Genomic DNA, 19,324 nt, shown 5'->3' on the forward strand with positions numbered 1-19,324 from the left:
CAGAGTTCTACGGAACCACATTTTTCCGCCTCATTGCCCTTTGGGGTACGGTCTAGATGGAACAGAAAAACGGACTCCAACAGCAGACAGAGTCTTTCCTTCCTGCTCACACCAAGTTAATGTCTCTTTCACTTTGGGCCCAAAAAGAGTGTCAACATCAAAGGGGGCATTGGCGAAGGAAGACCTGAAGGCTTCCGCAAATGAGCACAGCCGCATCCAGGATTGTCTTCGTAGAGCAATCGCTGAAGCTGTGGCTCTACTTACCCTTCAGCCACATACGAGATGAGCCTCATGGATGAGTTCACTACGGAGGTAAGGGTGTTAAGCTGTGCTGTTACCTTATCTGAAACAGCAGCATCTTTGTTACCCTGGAGGGTATCTCCCAGCTCCTTGATGAGATCCCTCTGTAGACGTGTAAAATGTGTCAAATAGTTTAGCGAATGCATGGAAAAAGTCGCTGAACTAAAAACATGCTTCCCGTATCTGTCCATAGTCCTAGAATCCTTATTAGGAGGATGAACAGAAGAGGAAGACTCTGACATCTCCTTTTTAGTGGCTGCAGCCACCACCATAGCGTCAACAGGGACTCCTTTGCTGAGATAAGTCTTGTCCTGGGGAGCGGTAATAAATTTGCTAGGTTTTCGAGGGACCGGTTCCACTGTGTCCGGTGTCTCCCACGCCCTTCGTGCAATCAAATCCATTAACTCATCGAAGGGTGGAGTAACCCAGGAGGTAGAAGGTTGAGCACCAAATGCCTTCAGCAACACCGACTCGTCCTCAGTGGGGGCTAGGGACTGCCAATCACCCCTCTGTTTTAATATCTCCAAGATGTCTGCAAATGAGACATCCTCGGAGGGGGATTTTGGGGACCCCTCTGACTCATCCAAGTCAGTGTCAGAAGTTACAGATTCCTGTGGGGAATCTAAGTGCCTCCCCTTGCACAATCTTTTCCTCGGAACCTCATCGGAGGGGGATTCCGGTGAGGCCTCTGAGGAACAGGGGGCATCCTCTGGGGATGGCTGAGACAATGGTGCTCCACGCTTTGGATGTGTCATGGGAACAGAAACAGACAGCGGCTCCTTAAGGGAGGGAGAAGATGCGTCCGATGAAGTGGTTGTCTGTGTAGACAAAACCTTCCTCATAAGGTCAAAAACCCCTGAACCTCGGGTCGAGGACTCCCCCGGTTCCAAAGAACATGGAAGAATCCGAGACACAGGGCCCATGGGTCTCGACCCCGAGGACGGAGCCGAGCCAATCTGCGCCGAGGCTCCGAGAGGGAGAGTCGGCACCAAAAGGTCGGTACGACTCTCGGTCCCGGAACCAAGGAGAGATAGTCGACTCCGCGACTCACCTATAGGTTCCGATGGAGTAGAGGTAAATGGTGTCGATTGTGCAATGGACGGTTTCGGCACCGAGGGCTCCACTATCATCTGCTCATCCTCTTCCGGCTCCGAAGACTGGATGGGTCTCGAAAGAGGACCTGTTGAAGATAAGGGAAGGCCTTCTAGTTTCGACACCAATTGGGAGGAAACTGCAATCAATTTGGAAATGGCCGTGTTCTCCATAACTTTCTGCATGACACGATCCACATCAGTATCGGATAATGGTCTGGAAGATTGGGTCGAAGATGGCACCGACCGAAGAATAGAAGGTGGCGATAGTTCTGACACTGGTTCCAAGACCTGGGGCTCAGTGAGAGATAAACGTTCGACGCTCGGCCCCGAAGTCTGTGGAACCGGCGAACAAACTTTAGAAGATGTACTCGGAGCCGATGACATGGGCTCCGACATCTTCGACCCCTTCGAGGACTTAGAAGCCTGGTCAGACTTGTCCAAGGCCTCCTGGAAAGCAGGCTTAAGAAGTCCCCTGTCTATAAGTTTCCTGCGTCTATCTGTCATGACCCTCCCACTGAAGGAATGGCAAATAGAGCAATCCTCTTGCAAGTGGAGAGGGCCAAGACAGTAGACGCAGGAAGTGTGGTTGTCAGTGATGGACATTGTCCACACTGACACCTTTTAAAACCAGACTTGGCTTTTTCAGACATAACAATAAACTCACTGTAAAAAGATAGAATTTAAGACTAGCTAATATTAAGGAAATATTAAGGAAAAAATATAAAGCTATATAGAAGGGTAGGCCCCAAAAGGGAAACCTATAAAAAAAAAACTAACTACAATACACACACACACACACACACACACACTATAGTATCAGAAAATAAATTATCAAAAACTATAGAATTATAGAAGTATAAGAACTTTTGACAAAAAAGACTATCTTATCTGTCTAATAACAGTTATCTCTGGTCCGAGCTCTCTGAACGATGTGACCCGTTGCAGCGGCAAACTAGATCTGGGTAATGGCAGGGAGGATTTTGGGATATATAGCCTGGTCTCGAGCTTCTCTAAGATGCAGAGCTTTGCTATGCAGCCGACTGAGTCGAGGATAGGCTCCGAACCCGTGTGTAAGAACAAACGGCGAGATTGAACACTCTCACATTAGGCTATATTAGAGATTCTCTTGCCTTGAAGTGATGTTACATTTTGTCCTGAACTTACTTCATGCTATATATCTGTAAGCAATTGTACTGTGAATATGTATGGGAAGTAATTGTATGTTATTTCTGTTATACTTAATTTCTTTTGTTGTATTATATCACGTATATATCTTTTGGAGCTTTTCTCCTTGGGCCTCTGCTGAAAAAAGGGCATCTGCTCAGTCAGACTAACCTGGTCAACATAAATAAAATAAATAAATAAAAAAACAGAGAATAACTACCCCTGAATGGGTGCTGGTTATGTTGTTGTTGACACCAACTAGAAAACCTTTCCCATTTGCTAATATATGATTTTTTTTTAATAGCAGGTTTTCTTGTCTCTATTAGTACCTGCTGCATATCCTTAATAAAGAGGTGCCTAAAAGGAATTACGATCCCATCATCTAGGGAGTTAACTGAAGTCATTTGGTGTTGGGGTGTATCAAACACCATTGTTCTTGTGTGAATAGATACAGTCTGCGAAGAAGCTTGTTGTAGTTGTTCCTGTCCATTTCCAAAAGAAGGGAGAACCATGGTTGCTTGGGCCAGAAGGGAGTCAACACAATTATGTTGGGGGATTTCTTCTGAATCTTCATAAGTACCCTGGATATTTGTAGAAATGTATACAGGCACATTCCTGTCCAAGGAAAAGAAAAGGTATCTGCCTTCCAGGCCTTCTTGCATGGAGTTCTGGAGCAGAATCTTGACAGGTGATTTTTCAACGAGGAGGCAAAGAGGTCTACTTGAATTCCCCACAGATGGAACAAATCATAGAAGACTCCCTGATCTAGTTTCCATTTGTGAGGGTCTGCCCTTGTCCTGCTCAGCTTGTTTGCCACACAACTATGCTCTAACAGAATGTAGGATGTCTGTAAAGTGAACTTCTGCTGCGAAGCTCTATCCCAAGCTAACAAGGCTAACCTGCAAAGGGGTTGCATCTTGGTCCCCCCCCCCTTGCTTGTTGATGTACTACATGACTGGTACTGTCTATAACAACTTTAAGAGGTACTGGTGACCAAAGATGATTTACAGTGCAGTTGAATGCTTTGATCAGGGCAACTTTGCTTTTCATATGTTTGTGCTCGTGTCTGTTCTTGTTGTCTCACACACCTTGTACATTTATCTCTGTGCTGACTGACTGCTTTGGAACATGGACTGAGAAAGGGAGACCTGGATTTAAGGATACCTCTTGTCTTCACCAAGTAATTTCTTTTCTGACAAACCCTAACACTGGCATTTCAAAAGACAAAGGTTGATGGTACTAGGACCAAATGAAACTTCAGATACCACTATATGTTTCTCATGTAGAGTCTTGCCAAGGGTATCATGAGAATCACAGTAGCCATGAGACTCAAAATCTTAGGGAATTCCCTTGCTGTTACCAAAACCTGAGTGGAAAAACCTAAAAAAATAAATATAGATCTATTTTTTCCTGCGGAAGAAAAGCTCTTTGAACTGTGGTGTCTAGTTGACATCCCAGAAACACAATCCTGTAAGGACTTAAGAAAGACTTTTGAATGCTCTCTGAATTCCAGCTTGTGTAAGAGAGATCTCACCCAAGAGAAATTACTGACACTTTGAAAAAGACTCTGCAAAGATAAGCATGCCATCTAAATATGGAAAATGTGGATGCTCTGTAGGCTGCAATGAGCTATAACTGAAGCTAGACATTTTGAGAACACTTCTGTTGCAGTAGATAGCCCAAAGGGCAAGACAGAGAACTGATAATGTGATCCAGACATACAAAACATTAAGAAACACGAAGTCTTAATGAAAGGGGATGTGATGACCATCTTTTAAATCTAAGGTTACCAGAAAACTTGAATGAGGAAAAAGAGGCAACAGGTTGTAAAGTGACACTTTGAATTTAGGTACTATCATAAACAGTTTTAGGAAAGAAAGATCCAGAAATGGTCAAGCCTTTTCTTTCTTTGGCACTAAAAATATCCTGGAATTAAACACCTTTCCCCTGGGAAGGGGGGACTAGTGCTGTCCTTCTCTGGGACAGCATGTGAAGGAGGATAGGTGGAAACAGAACAGTCTGCTCTGGAGGATGAAGAATTATCCCTGAAAATGAGGATTACCTGCCATTCCCATAAGTAAACCTTGAATGATTTTCACAACCTATTTTTCTGAAACTATCTGTTGCCCAAGAGAAAAGTAGAGATTCAGACTTTCTGGAAAACAAAAGGTGATGCACCAGTGTGGGATGGGGGAATAAAGTCTCTTAAATAGTCATTCTGACTTATTGGACTGTTCTTCGTTTTGGGAGTTTCGACAATTCTTCTTGGAATCCCCTTGGCATTTCTTCTTAAACGTCTGTTTACCTGCATTTTGCTGAAACTGTTTATTTTGTTTCTTTCCAAACTGGATGAGGAGTTAGAGAATCATTTGGAAAATGATGGCTGAAAAGAGATTTTCTGTATCACCGCTGAAGCAGAGGGGCCAAAAACTAAACCTCTATCCAAAGTACAATCTAAAATCTCATTTTTAATATCACCTAGGAGGCTCTGAGAACACAACCATGCAAATCTGCTCAAAACAGTACCAGTGACCATAGACCTTGAAGAAGTAGAAACAGTCATGCACACACTCTATATACAATGAATATTAACTTGATCAGAAGAAATTAAAATTAAATCAAAATTTTCCACACAGGAAGAAACTGCAAGCAAAACATTCATACTTTCACAATTAGGACAAAGCTTAACATATGAGCTTGACAATTCAAAATTCTGAAAACCAAAGTCGTACAAGCATATGCTTTTTTCCCCATACTTAATAATCTTCCCATCCTTATCAGAAAGAGTAGGACTGGATTTAACTAAATGTTTAGAAGCAGTAGGATTAACTAAAGCTGTAGCTGCTGGGTCAGGTTTGGGAATAGCGTATAAAAACGTGAGACTGAGGATCTTTACACATCAAATCTACCTTTTAGGAGCAGCTGGCCGACTGATGCAACCTCCAATGCAGACAAAACTGGAGGAATACGTGCAGGGTCTGGAAAGTTCATAGTAATTTAAGGGAACTGAGAAACCTCAGTGTTCTCTCACTGAAAACACTTGCAAATTCTAGGAAGAGTCTTCGTGAAACAAACCCCCCCACAGGGAGAATCAGAAACTGAGCTCTCCTTAGTCTATCAGAAATCTGAGTAGAAAACCTTGTATGTCAGTTCATCCTGCCAAGATTCAGAATCTTAAATATCTTCAGGAAAAGAACTACTCCTCTTTCTTTCATCAGAAACCACCTTACAAGAAGGATCAACAGCCTGTAATAAACCTTGAGCCAGACCCAGTAAACTACTCCTAAGTCATGCTTAGTTTTCTGCTCCTTTTTGACAAGAAAAATGGGGCCAATAGTGTTACTTACTGGCAAATGCAGCTTCCCTAGGGATAGGCACAGCATTCTGACTAAGCAGGGAAGCCTTCCTTGTTCTCTCTCCTAGGACCAATAAGAGCTCTCCCCTGCCCACCCCACTGAGGGGGAACCCCAACAGCTGCAGAGAATAGTGATGACCTCTGGTCTATACTGCCTGTAGGTGGACACACCAGAGGGATTCGGTGTAAAGAGGAGTGGTCTGGGGTATAACAAATCACTACAACAGGGTCACCCACCTGTGGCTGAGGCAAATGCTATTTGCTTAACTGCCTGCTGTGGTGGCAAATGCTATTTGCTTAACAACTTTTTTGTGGTTGGAAGTACGAACATTTTTTCCCGTGGTCAAGCCAAAAATGATGCCTCTTTCCCAGGTTAAAAAAAAAAAATGCTAGTAAAAATAAAATGTCTAAGTCACTTTTTCTATCCAGACAAACACAGCAAAAAGCACTTTAAAATACTTTGCCAGCCCCATGAAGTTAAACACAAAAAAAGGTTTTCAGTTACTTTAAACAACTTTTAAAATGACAGAAAAAAAGAGCACTTCTGTTTAAAAGTACAGTACAGTCTTGTGACAGTATGTTAGAACACAAACTAGCTTTAAAATAACTTTCACGAAGAGAAAATAAGTAATAAGCAAAATTATTACATGGAAGTTTTTTTTATCCCAAAGGGAACTTATCTGCCCAGCAAAGGAATGGCATAAGCTGACTGGTGACCTTCAAAAGCCTTAGAGGAAGAGACTTCAGTGGCAGTAAAGCTGAGATGGGCTTGGCACCCAATCTTTCAGTTAACCCTGCTCGAGTTGCCTGACAGTTTGGGCACATGGAAGGTGCCCTAAAGCTTTGGAAGCTGGCTGTTATATCATTGGCAGGATATAACCCATAAAAGCTACTGCAGCAATGATTCCCCCTACTCTAAAACACGCCAATATTGGAATTGGTATATTTAGTAGGGGTGAGTTGGGTAAAGTCATCTTAGAAAAAAATCTTGAACAGTGTTACTGAGTTTCAAAATTCACTGTTTATCTGTTTAAATCACAGTTAATTCTTCAATGTCTGAGGGAGCTCTCATGGAGGATTAGACCAATAATGGAGTACAATGCACCCTTTGGCATGTATCTGACCAGTGATTTGCAAGAGCTGGAGCAGACACAGAAGCTTCTTACTAAAAGGATACAGGGTGTAAATAACATGTCCTGTGTATACAGCCTCAAAGTCCTGTCCCTGTACACTAGGCCTACAGACTATTGAAGGGAGATAGATGCCTAACCTACAAGGCATTCTCCAAACCAGCCAGCCCTGACAAAACTGCTACACATTTGAAAAGTAAACAGCACTACAATTACATGATCCAAGGGTCTAAACCTAATCTGTGACATAAATAAAACATATTGGAGGGACAAATGTGTGTCTCAGAGATTACTACTTCTCTGGAACAGACTCCCTCATTCATGTGAAATAGAGCTCTTACCTAACCCTATTCAAATGCATTTTGGACCAATGGATGGAAAATCACAAATCCACCCTTGGCTTATTGCCGGTCTCTAATGGACAGTGGCATCTTGTAGATGCCCTAGGGCACAGACATATACCAAAGCCATTCTACTTCTTGAGCACTGATAACTGGGCTTGAATGGTTAGGTTTTAAAAAGACTCCAGGGCCATTACCCTAACTCCTATGATATGCAACACCTCTTCTGAGAAGTGCTTCTTAAAGTACCACAATGAAAGCATCCAAAGCTGCTAACCTGAGCCTCTCTAGGTTTGGCTGCAATAATGACCACTTTTTCTGAATGAGGAGGAAACAGGCTTCTGGGAAGTGCAGTAGTCTTTCAATGCATAGTTGGAATAAAGTAAAGCTGTGTGAGAACTCAAATGTTTGACTAGAATCATTACTGTAATAGTATTCCTGATGAAAGTGAATCAGCCACAGGCTGACACTCTCACAACCTGGCCCAACTCCTAGAGCTCTACATCAGAGGCAAGTGATGAGCTCCTCTCCAGGCAAGGGCACAAGCATGTGCATCAGTCAAGACAATGTCAGCTGGCACCATCTTCTATTTTTGCTAACGCAAAAGAGGAGGCTGTGTCTCCATAAAGAAAAGCTGACTTAAAAGGGAGAGAGGATTCCCTTGTTAGTACCCTTCCCCTGAAAAGCTTGGGTGCAGGCAGTTGTGTATCTTTGCACTGAGAAAAAGGGACCTACAGACCTCTCAATAAGCCAGGGAAGGTGGATGAGAGCTGGTACTGCAACAGTGATTCTACTTTAACATTTACTGTTATGGAGCTTTTCACATAGCTGTACTATGTTGATCATAGGGAAGTAAACCAAAACAGGAGACAAACTGATAAAACACACACAAGGCCACAGAGATTCTGACAAATCCAGCACAAACTTGAAATGTAATAGTAGTGCTTTTGTTTTATTTTATAATAAAACTTCCTCTTATAAAACAAAAGCGTTAATATTACATTTCAAGTTGTTTGAGCTGGATTTGTCAGAATCTCTGATGCCTTGCATTTTTTTCATAGGGAAGTACCCGATATATTGGAAAAATACCCCCACAACTAAGATGGGAGTGAGTGGGACTTGACAAGTCAGTGGTGCCTCACTTAAGATCACAGAAGTCCCTTGTAAGACAGACCACCAATCTGTGCTGCTCTGGGAATTTATGTCCAGCCTGGAATGCCATAAGAAAGTGTGGACTGATGACCATGTGGTTGCCTCACAAGTGGTCTGGGTTGAAGCATTCCTGAGGAAGGCAGCTGAGGTGGAAATTGCTCTCGTGTCATAGACCTTAATGGCGTCCTGTAGGGAATCACTCCCTTTTGTAACAGTTATCCAGTCAATTGGAAAAGATTTGCTTAAATCCTGATGTTTCCTCTTTGCCCTGAGCAAAGACTAAGGATAATCAATATTATAAGTTTGGTTCTGCTCAAGTATCATCTTAATTATCTGTACACAACCAGCATATGTAGAATCCATTTCTGTTGTTTTGGGGCTTGAGAGAGCTCTGGAGTTACACCTTCTAGTTCAGTAATAGTTCTGATACTACTTTGGGCATAAATACAGGATTTCTTCTGCTACTGATGCAGTCTGAGTGAAAAGCTGCAAATGTCACTTTTCACATCAAAAGTTATGTTTATAAAATTCTCCTGGTGGATGTGACAATGACGAGAAAAGGGGCCTTCCTTTACAAAAATATGAGTGGTGCAAAAGCTGCTGGTTCAAATGTTTCCAGGGTCAACTGCTCAAAAATTAAATTAATGCCCACAGAGGAGGGACTGTTGAGCTTGCCAGCTGAAGGTAGACATTTTTTTCTCAAGAGCTGCTTAATATATTAACTGCTTGCCAAGGACAGTGGCTGCAGAACACAATAGAGATGGCAAAAATGCACTTTAATGGATGCGAGACAAATCTACTTGAAAAATATCAGGCAAGAAGTGAGGCCTAGGGTTATTTCTGCCTTCTTTCAGTATGGTTAGCATCTTGTAGAAAATATGGAGCCTAACAGGAATACGTCAGCTCTAGGACATTGAGTACTTGAGATTTAATGGGATAGAGGTTCTGAGCAGGTCTACCCTTTGTGATAGAGGGGGCCCTCTCTGTTATTATGATGAATCAATACTACACGGGCCAAAATGGCATTACAGCTATCAAGCCTGATGCTTCTTTATAGACCTTTGCTATCCTAGAAATTACAGTGTAGGCAGAAAAGCATACAGGAAACTAGGACTGCCATTATCTCTCCTTCAAACTGCTGTATAGGTCCTTCTTTGAAATGGACCTTGAGCCCTGTACAAACAGGGCACCCCTGAATGAGAGCCCTAAGCAAATTCTGAGGTTTTGGTTGTCAGTCCTGCACAGGACTGGGCTGGTTAAAGGATCCAACTTTATTGCAGTGAAGCTGTTCTACCAAGTCAATTCCTTCTGGATGCATGGTAATACTGGAAGGATCATCTCCAATGGCTGTGAGTGTTGGTTCCAGGAGGCCTTGATTAACCACAGGATTTTCTCAAATGCAGTCTGACCAGGGTATTATAAGGATCGCCAAGGCATTTCGAATTTTTAATACCATTACTACCTTTTTTTTTTTTTTTTTTTTTTTTTTAACAGTAGCTCCCCACCTTTGGCTTACTTGTTACTGTTACGGTTTATTTCAAACAGTAACAGGCACTGCTTAGGCTCAGTTTATATACACTTGGTGAAAAAACCTCTCCTAGTTAAATGTTTATTTGTATTCCTTCACTATACCACACCAAGTCTTTTTGATTTATGGAGAAATAAGAGGTCAGGGATCCAGTAGTCCAAGAACTCTTATTTTTCCACAAATCAAAAACTTCAGTGAACACAAGAACCAGAGATCTGAACCTACTTCAGATAAATCACAACTGACAGATTTGCTGCACAATTACCCCTTCTCTGGAAAAATCTTATGTTCCAGATCAAGCAATGTAACAGATGGGTATTCAAAAATTCACTCCTGGTATGACAGGCCTATCACATTCCTTGACAAAGAGGGGTAAGGTCTATAGTTGGGAATTGGAAAGGCATAAATAGCCCAAGTTGCTTTTCACATTCAAAGATGTAGCTAGTTACTATTTAACTTATTTTGATTTGTTTACCAGGGCAGAGCACTGATCAAGGCTCAGCCTGGGTGCACTACTTTTTAAGGTGCATAAATTACTTAAGTGATACTTACTCAGTCTGCTGGCTACAGCTTTAATTTACCCCACTGCAGGCATCCACATATTTTGTAACTGCAAAACCTTCTCAGGTTAGTCCAGCTTAGCAGTACTGGTTATTTGATATGCATCCTGACATTATTAACTCCTGTAACTCTAATACCGTCTTGCTCCTAGCATTGGACACTTTCCTTCTTGCTAACAGCCACTTAGTGTGTCTCTAGTGTCTCCTCTTTGTTCCTCTTGGTAGGTTTAATTTGAAATGTTATGTACATATTTTTCCTGCTCATATTCCGTTTTTGATTATTGTATGGCTACATTCTTGCTTAATTAATTGGTAGTTTTCAGGTAGTCTTTAAAGTAGTCAGATTGTCCTGCAATAATCAATGTTCTTTGAAATGCTTCTTCAGTACAACTACTTTTAAGAATTGCTCCTGTGAAGGATTTAAGCTGTTTAAAATTAGAATTTTATTGCAGCATTTGTTTTATACGACTGCTTCACTAACTGAAAGTGTGTGATTTAACCTGTAAAATTAGAAAGGTACACATAAATCTTTATGGGTCATACTAATAGACATAGTATAGTGTTCATGAAGGCATATTTATGGTATATTTGCTATTGCAATAATCAGAAATAATTAGTAGCTAATTGTTAGTAAAGCACAACACAGACATTACCTACATTATAGGCTTACATTTGGATCGATGGCACTGTGTTTATATTGTCCCATGCTGGAATGCTAAGTACTCTACAGCATTTATGCACACCATGGTAATGAGTAACATCCCTTGCACTACTGTTTACTCCTCAGTAGACCATCCTATTAATTTGCATGTCCTTTGACAAAACAAAATACTACTTTCAATGCTACTCAACTATACTTTGATGCCATTCTACAGTTTAGAGTCCCTTACCAGCAAGTAGCTGTACACTATAACAAGAAAAAATGATTTTGACCAATACATGAAGTGTAGACAAACTATTTCTACAACTTTAGATGAGGGGCATATGTACAACCTGCAGACTCATTCGATCAATTTCCTGCATTTTTTGTTTTTAAACACCTTTATTAAATTATCATGCAAGACACAGGCACATAAATTAATAGAAAAGAAACCACAGTATTTTTCCATTTACATACATTATACATTACATATTTTCTTTGTATCAACTATCTTTCAGTCCAACATTGCATAACACACTCAATTCCTGCCTTCCCCTTAAACATAACTGCTCTTTCCTGAGCTTTATTCTGCAGGTATTGTTCCCACAAATTCCATTTATTTCTGTGTGATTTGCTTTTTCCACTTACTAAAGATCCCCTTTCAATTTCTTCTCTCTCTCTTACAATATTCAATACTTTAAATACAGCTGGTTTAGATTCTGATTTTCATTTTCTAGCAATTTTTTGTCAGTCAACAGAATTAAACTTAAGGCCTTTGTCTAGGCAATTCAGATCCTGTCTCCTAGCTCAAAAGAATTATTTCTTCACTGCAGCCATCTGTTCCCACAACATTTCTGACACAGTACCTTGCAAGAAATGTTTAAAATCTGCAGATTCTTTACATTCCCACAAAGCACATTCCCAGTTACCTTTTTCTTCCCTGTCACACTGACATTTGCCATCTGAGGAAAAAATTCTTTGAATACTGCTTTGGCTATAAAAATAGCTATGCAAACACTTTCAAGCAAAAATACTAAATCTTTTGGACCTCACTGCATACTCGGGAGACATACATATGTCCTTCCATTGTTCCCTTATAAATTGCATTTCCAATTTCTCTTCCCAATATTTTCTCATCTCCTCTGATTAATTCTTCCAGTTATGCTATATATGTTATATGCCCAACTAATTATCCATTTTTATAACCGCATCTGTTCTAGATTCAACTAAAAACGCTACCAGAGAAAGTCTTTCACTTAGGACTCCCCTATCCCTTTCTCTTTGCCTGTGCTCTGATAGCAATCCCTGGTAGGGACAAACTTCTTCTTAACCTCATCCCACTCTATTACCTTTTCTGTCTTATTTACTCCCAATACCTTGGAGCCTTTGCCATTTTTCCTCCAGCAAATTCCAACCCTTTCTTGCCTATTGGCAAAATCGCCTTTCTCCATTCCTATGCTGACTTACTTAAAAATACTTTCTGAAACTTTAGGAATAGTATGAATGGATATTATTCTCCTTAAGGACCTGCATACACAATTCCACTGTTTCTTGAACCCCACCTCTGTTTCATCAATATCCCTTTTGACTTTGAATTATAACTTTCGGCTTGTATTATATGAGACTTAAATGTGTAGTTCTAAAATATCTCTTCACACCTGGTAATCCTAAACCACCTTGTTCTATTGGGAGGAACAACGTATCCCACTTAACTCTTGCAGTCTTCCCCTCCCTGATAAATTCCTTCAGCTCTATTATTGTCCACAACTACTTCTCTGACTGATAAAAAAACATAGGCTTGACCTGTGTATAAAACCAAAGGAACTAAACATTTTTTTTCACAGCTTGTATTTTACTACCCCATAAACAATCAAAGAGCGTCCCATTTCTCAGTGTTTGTGTCATCTTTTTAGTCCCTTCCCACAGCTCCTTAGCTGCTGTAACAAAAGCCTTTTTTAATCCATACTCCCTAACACTATCGTATTGTGGCCCCATAAATATATGTAAATATTGCTGAAACAATTTGTGAGTGGGTACATAACTTACAGCTACAGTCTGTTTAATTTTCATTAATCATATATCCCAAAAAGACTTGAAGCTGAGTCAAAATGTTCCACAACACAGGCATGTCCTTTTCTGGATATACATTTAAGTATAAAATAATTTCTGCAAATAAAGCCAACTTTTGTTTGATTACCATAACAATTATATCCTTGATTTTGAGTCTCTTACTTGCTTTGCCAATGGCTCTTAATATAAAGCAAATAAAGGGTAAAGAGGTTACTTATACCTGATCCCAGAGTTCAAACAACTTATTGGACAGGAACCCTCTCACTTCCATTTTTGACAGTCATCCTTCACACATCATCCTAATTAACCTGATTATTGTATCAGGGAATGCAAATACTTCCATTGCCCTACTCATAAAAACCCAGATTACTATGTCAAATACTTTCTGTGCATTAATCCCCACCAACAGTAGGATTTTCTTATACTTTGCTTCCCCTCTGGATCATGGTTACTCTATTAATGTTGTTAAATGTTTGCCTCCCCTCAACAAAACCACACTGATTGATTATCAATTTTGTAAACAGCCTTGTCATTCTTTTAGCTACTATAGACATAAATGGTACATCATATGTCTGGATCTGACCATCTTTTGTCCTCACAGTAATACAACCACCAGTTTTCTTCCAAGATTTTGGTGCTTCCCCTCCTTTTAAAATATTAAAATCGTCCAGACCTTTATCACTTTCTTCCCTACTAACTTCCAGAGGAATGTCATCTGTTCTATACAAGACAATTCTTTAGGGATTGTGCTTGCAACGAACAAATTGTTTGCTGCATTCCCCATTGTTTATAATATTCAAAGTAACTCAAGACAAAAAAAATGAGCATCTTGCTGTGACCATCTGCTGGAGTTATCCTAAAGAATAAAATGCATTAAAGGAAGTGCAGGTTCTATGTAAGGGACTTTTCACTTTCTACTGTGCTCAGTTCGACCCCACCCCTACAGTCAAAATAGTAGTAAAGATTTAGATGGATGTGTCCTCCCCATTTTTGAATGTTATTTAGCTTTCTTCCCCCAATACTATTACAGACCTTTCCAGTTTACTATGGTAGAGCTCCTTCTTTGACATACCCTTTACAGTTTAATCCAAAGACAGAAACACTGCTTACACTCAATTTACACACACTTTGGTGGTAAAAGCTTTCCTAGTTACATGATTATTTGTATTCCCACCATGTATCATGTCAAGCAGTTCATTACTACTTTATTTTAAGGAGCATAAACTATTTGTGAAGTGATACTCATTTTGCTACTGCTGCATTGCTTTACCCCACTGCAGTCATTCATAGATTTCTCTCTGTTATAACTGCAGAGCCTTGTTGTGCTTCCCCTCCCTACTACCACCCCCCCAAGATAATTTCCTTTACAATTACTGACCACTACAACTGATAATTACTTCTTGTTCTCACACCACTTCCACCCATTCCATACATAATTTCCTTTACAGTTTGACCATCCACACTGAAACATTTCTTGTTCTCACACTATTTCCACCCAACCCCACATATTTCCTTTATACTTTGACCATTCTCACAAATAAATATCACTTCCTGTTTTTAGAACACTTCAGCTTGAATAGGCATCTTCCTACTTCTGCATTAAATATTGAACCTTCTGTTTTTCATCATTCATACCTTTGCAAACATGTCCCAGTTTACACTTCTTGTAAACTAATTTTCTTAAGCTGGCCTTCACACCAAAAGCTTAGCCATACCAGCAGCTCAGTATTTCTTCAGTACAACTCTTGATGTGTTCAGTTTTCTTTTTGTTTTTTCAACCTATTTGCTGATTGGGTAAGTCCACTGGAAAAGTGTTACCTTTTTGTGGACAACTCAGGAGCACTGTCTGGTTAAATATCTTGCTCACAGTCACACCTCAGGAAAATGAAAACAGAAGAAACCAAACTCTATACCTTGGGCATTAAGGGCTCAAAGCTTTAGTCCTATGTACTTACTGCCAGACACAGACTCTTATCCTACATCCAGGCTATAAAATAGATATTTTCATGGCCATCAAATTACTGCACAGACAGTTAAGTATATTGGCAACCGTTTGATATTCTGAGACTCATTAGTGGGAGTCTTGGAAAAGTGAGTATTAATGACTTAAAATGAGAGCTTATAAGGCGGCTAAGTTGTAGCATTTAGATGGCATTCAATGAATTTCATATTCTGAGGTAGTGACAATTTGCCTTTCTATCTGTTCACCATAATTCCCAGTTGGTGAAGTAACTAGACTAAGAGATCCCTTTGCAGAATTAGCAGATCCTTTGTAAGAGCACTACAGAGCCAATCGTCTAGCTATGAGTACACCTGGGATTTTTGCAGTCTGAGATAAACCGGTACTGCTATCATACACTTAGTAAAATACCTGGGGTGGGGGGCTATAGTGAGCCCAATGGGCAGTGTTCTAAATTGGAAATGATTGGCCCTCAGCTGAAAATGGAGGACTCTCCTGGAGTGTCTATGTATCTTTATGCAGCAATAGCCATTTTGGAGATCGAAAGAGTACATCCAGTCATTATTTTTGAGTAGAGGCAAAATGGACTGAACCATGACCATCTGGAATTTTTTCCATTTTACATATTGGTTTAAGTGGCTTAGGTCTGTTTTTTTGGAATTAAAAAAGAACCTGGAGTAGACACCAGATCCTACCTGGTCTGGAGGGACCTGCTGGATGACTTTTTCCAACAGCTTGTTTACTTCTGCTGCTGTGGATTTGAACTGGGTGTGTGGTATGAAGGGAATCCTTACTTTTGCCTGAAGTATTGTCAGAAATGGAATTGAGTAACCCCTGGTTACTATCCTTAACACCTAATCTGAAGTAATGGCCCGTAAGGTTTGTTGATGTAGGGATAGGTATCCCCTTCCCCCCAAATTTGTCCAGAGTGTGGCAGTTGGACAACTCTTTAGGTGCACTGGAAAGGTTCATGAAATCTTTGGTTTTGTGGTCTACTTTTGCAAGTAGGGAGATATCCACTGAAATTACTTCAGCTTCTGCCACAGGGTGGTCTGTCAGAAGCAGCATCCTGGATAGGGCCTTGTGATTTCCAGAAACACATTATTCTCTCCTAGTTGATTCCTGTTGAAAGCTTTCTGAGGAATAGAGAAATGGATTCAGATGGCAGAAAGTCTTACCAACTTGTTCGCTTAGCATTAGTGCGTCCTCAACTTTCGGGCCTGTGTAATAGCATCAAAAAGGAGCACTGATGAAGGATGTCTAGATCTCTGCAAAATCACACAACCACATCCAGGTATAAGGCTATGCCGGTAACTGCTCCTCTAGCTGCCCCATCTGCTGCATTTAAAAGCAGACGTATGGAGACATTCAAAATTGAAGATAAGGTATAAAAAGCTGAGATTCCACAGTTTTGTGGATATCTGATAGCAAATTACCTGACAGAGAATTGGTAATTTCTTTAGTTAATTCTCTTTGGAAAAGAATATGGGCCATGTAGTTCAACACTCAGGAAAAAAGTTGGTGAATCGTATATCCATTTTCCAAATCTGTCCAAGACCCTAGCAGACTCCTTGTTAGCAGGATGGACAAATGAACTCTCCTATGACAGTTTTTTTCTTTGTGGCTGCCACTACGACCATAGCATCCAGAGAAGGACCCCAACTCCAGAAGTCTGTCTTTTGGAGCTGGAATACACAGTCAGATTTTTTGGGGTATAGCCTCTGCTGTATCAAGTTCCTTCCAGGCTCGCTCAGCCACTAGATTAACGAGTGCATCAGGAGGAAGGACCACCCAGGATGTAGATTACCCAGCTCCAAAAGACTTCAGGCACATAGATTTTTCCAGGGAAGGAGTATCTATGGACCAACCCCCTTTCTGTATGACCAATTCTAGACTTTTTCCAAAGGAGATATCTCCAAATGGGGATCTAGGGGAACCTTCCCCTTGTTCCAAATCTCTCTCTTCTGTAAGCAATTCTGGTAATGAAACAAAGTGCTTCCATTCACATTTATTTTTTTTTTATTTTACTTAACATTTGTTTACCGGGAAAGTCTGACTTGGAACAAAGCCAATTTTCAGCGGAGGCCCGGGGAGAAACTCTAAATGCATGTCTGCTTCTTATGCACCTATTAGGGAATATCTGCACTTCCCCGAAAGATTTGCAGACTGTCTATTCCTGTCAATGAGGAGGAGTGGATTCTGGAGTAAAATAAGTTTGAGGTTGGGTCAGATCCAAAAAAGATTGAGACACCTCTTGTCTTGAGCATGAGAGGGCCCGATGGAAAGCCTTGAAGGCCGAGGAAGAGACATTAGCAGAGGAAGTCTCTCTAAAAGGTGGAATGGAAAGAAACAAAGCTGCAACTCTGCCCAGCTCCAAGGCTGGCATCAGAGCAGAGTTGTTGACAGCTGATGTTCCAACATGAAGGGGCAGCTTGGACAACTCTGGAGTTGAACCCTCCCCCTGAACGTAGACTTGGAAACTGCGACTCATACTCTCGAGTCTTTGGTGGAGCCAAAGTGGATGGCATTATTGGCATAAAGAAAGGGGATCTGGGGACGTTCAGATCTAAGGGCTTCAGTTCCAATGAATAGACCTCCAATAGAGTTGAACATGAGGGGTTGGTGATTAAGTACTCCATGAAAGATGACTTAGCCAGGATGACCCCCAACTGTATCTGCTCCAGGACAAATTTCTGAATCATCCTATTGACATCCGCTTTGCTGAGACTCCTGGTAGAATGAGCATACCTGGAAGAGGATACTAATGAAGCCTTGGAGTGTTGTTGAAGAACAGGGGAATGGAATAGAGGACTAAGATCCAATGGCTTTGGCATTTTTGGTGCCAGACCTACTGGGACTGTGGGATCTAGGGATCGTTTTTTAGGTTTATCAATGCCCTTCTTGGGATTCTTATCTTTAACAAGCTCCTTCAACTTGAAAGCATCTATCATCTTCTTTCTCTTTAGGTGTCACTGGAGAAACCACTGAGGACCATGAGGTGAATGGAAGAAGGCCCTTTAAAATGAGCTTGCCTCTTCTGCTCCGAATAGCTTTGTGGCCAAATGAAGCACAAGCTTCATATTCGGTTTTCAAGTGCGCCCAACCAGGCAAGTAAAATGCACATGGGGGGGGGTCCTGTGACTTTGTTTTTTGTGGCCATTTTTGACACTCTTGTCTGACATAATTGTCAATCCAGTAAGAGTAAAGAGCACAGAGAGACAAAATTAGTTATCAAACTTGAAAAAACTACAGACACTATAAAACCTATATGTGCTATAACAGTAATAACGCTAAAGTTTTTTGTTTGTTTTTACTATATATATATATATATATATATATATATATATATATATATATATATATATATGGGAAAAGAAAACTAATACCAAGCTTAAAATAAAGTGAAAAAAAATCACTTATTAAAAATGAACCATGAGCCCGTGACCGTTCATTGAAGCAGTAAACAAGATCTGAGGTAATTACACAAGGGCAAGGGATTATAGGTAGAAGAGGAGTCACAGACCTGGATCCAAAGATTTGAAGTTGCAGAGGCCAGATACGAATCAGATCACAGTCCCAAGGCTCGATTCAAATAAAAATGGATGACACTGGACCCCTTCTTTTCCTGAACAATCTGCCTCTGACATCCAGCCTCCCCTTCCCCTGTGCCAGTTTTTTTTCCTTTCCTGTTTGGCAAGAGATTATCACAGATGCCTTGGTTCTCTCTATTATCCAAAATGGTTATTTTTATGACTTGGAAGTTCCTTCCTCCATTTTCCAACCCTCATTTTCCCTTGGTCCTGCAAGATCTGGTGGATCAGGGTACCATCCAACCTGTTCCTTTGCTTCAGTAGGGAACAGGTTTTTAAACCAGGTTTCTGGTTCCCATGACGGTCATGGAGGCCCATCCTAGATTTGTCCTTTCTCAACACCTTTTTTTGAAGGTTCCTTCCTTCGGGATGTCATTTCTTTTGACACTTTTCCATCTGTTGCTTTATCAAGCTTTTCTGTTTTCTCTGGATTTGAAGGA

This window comes from Protopterus annectens, chromosome 9.part0 (assembly GCF_019279795.1).
Source record: "Protopterus annectens isolate FY-2018-M chromosome 9.part0, PAN1.0, whole genome shotgun sequence".
In the NCBI taxonomy this organism is placed as follows: domain Eukaryota; kingdom Metazoa; phylum Chordata; order Ceratodontiformes; family Protopteridae; genus Protopterus; species Protopterus annectens.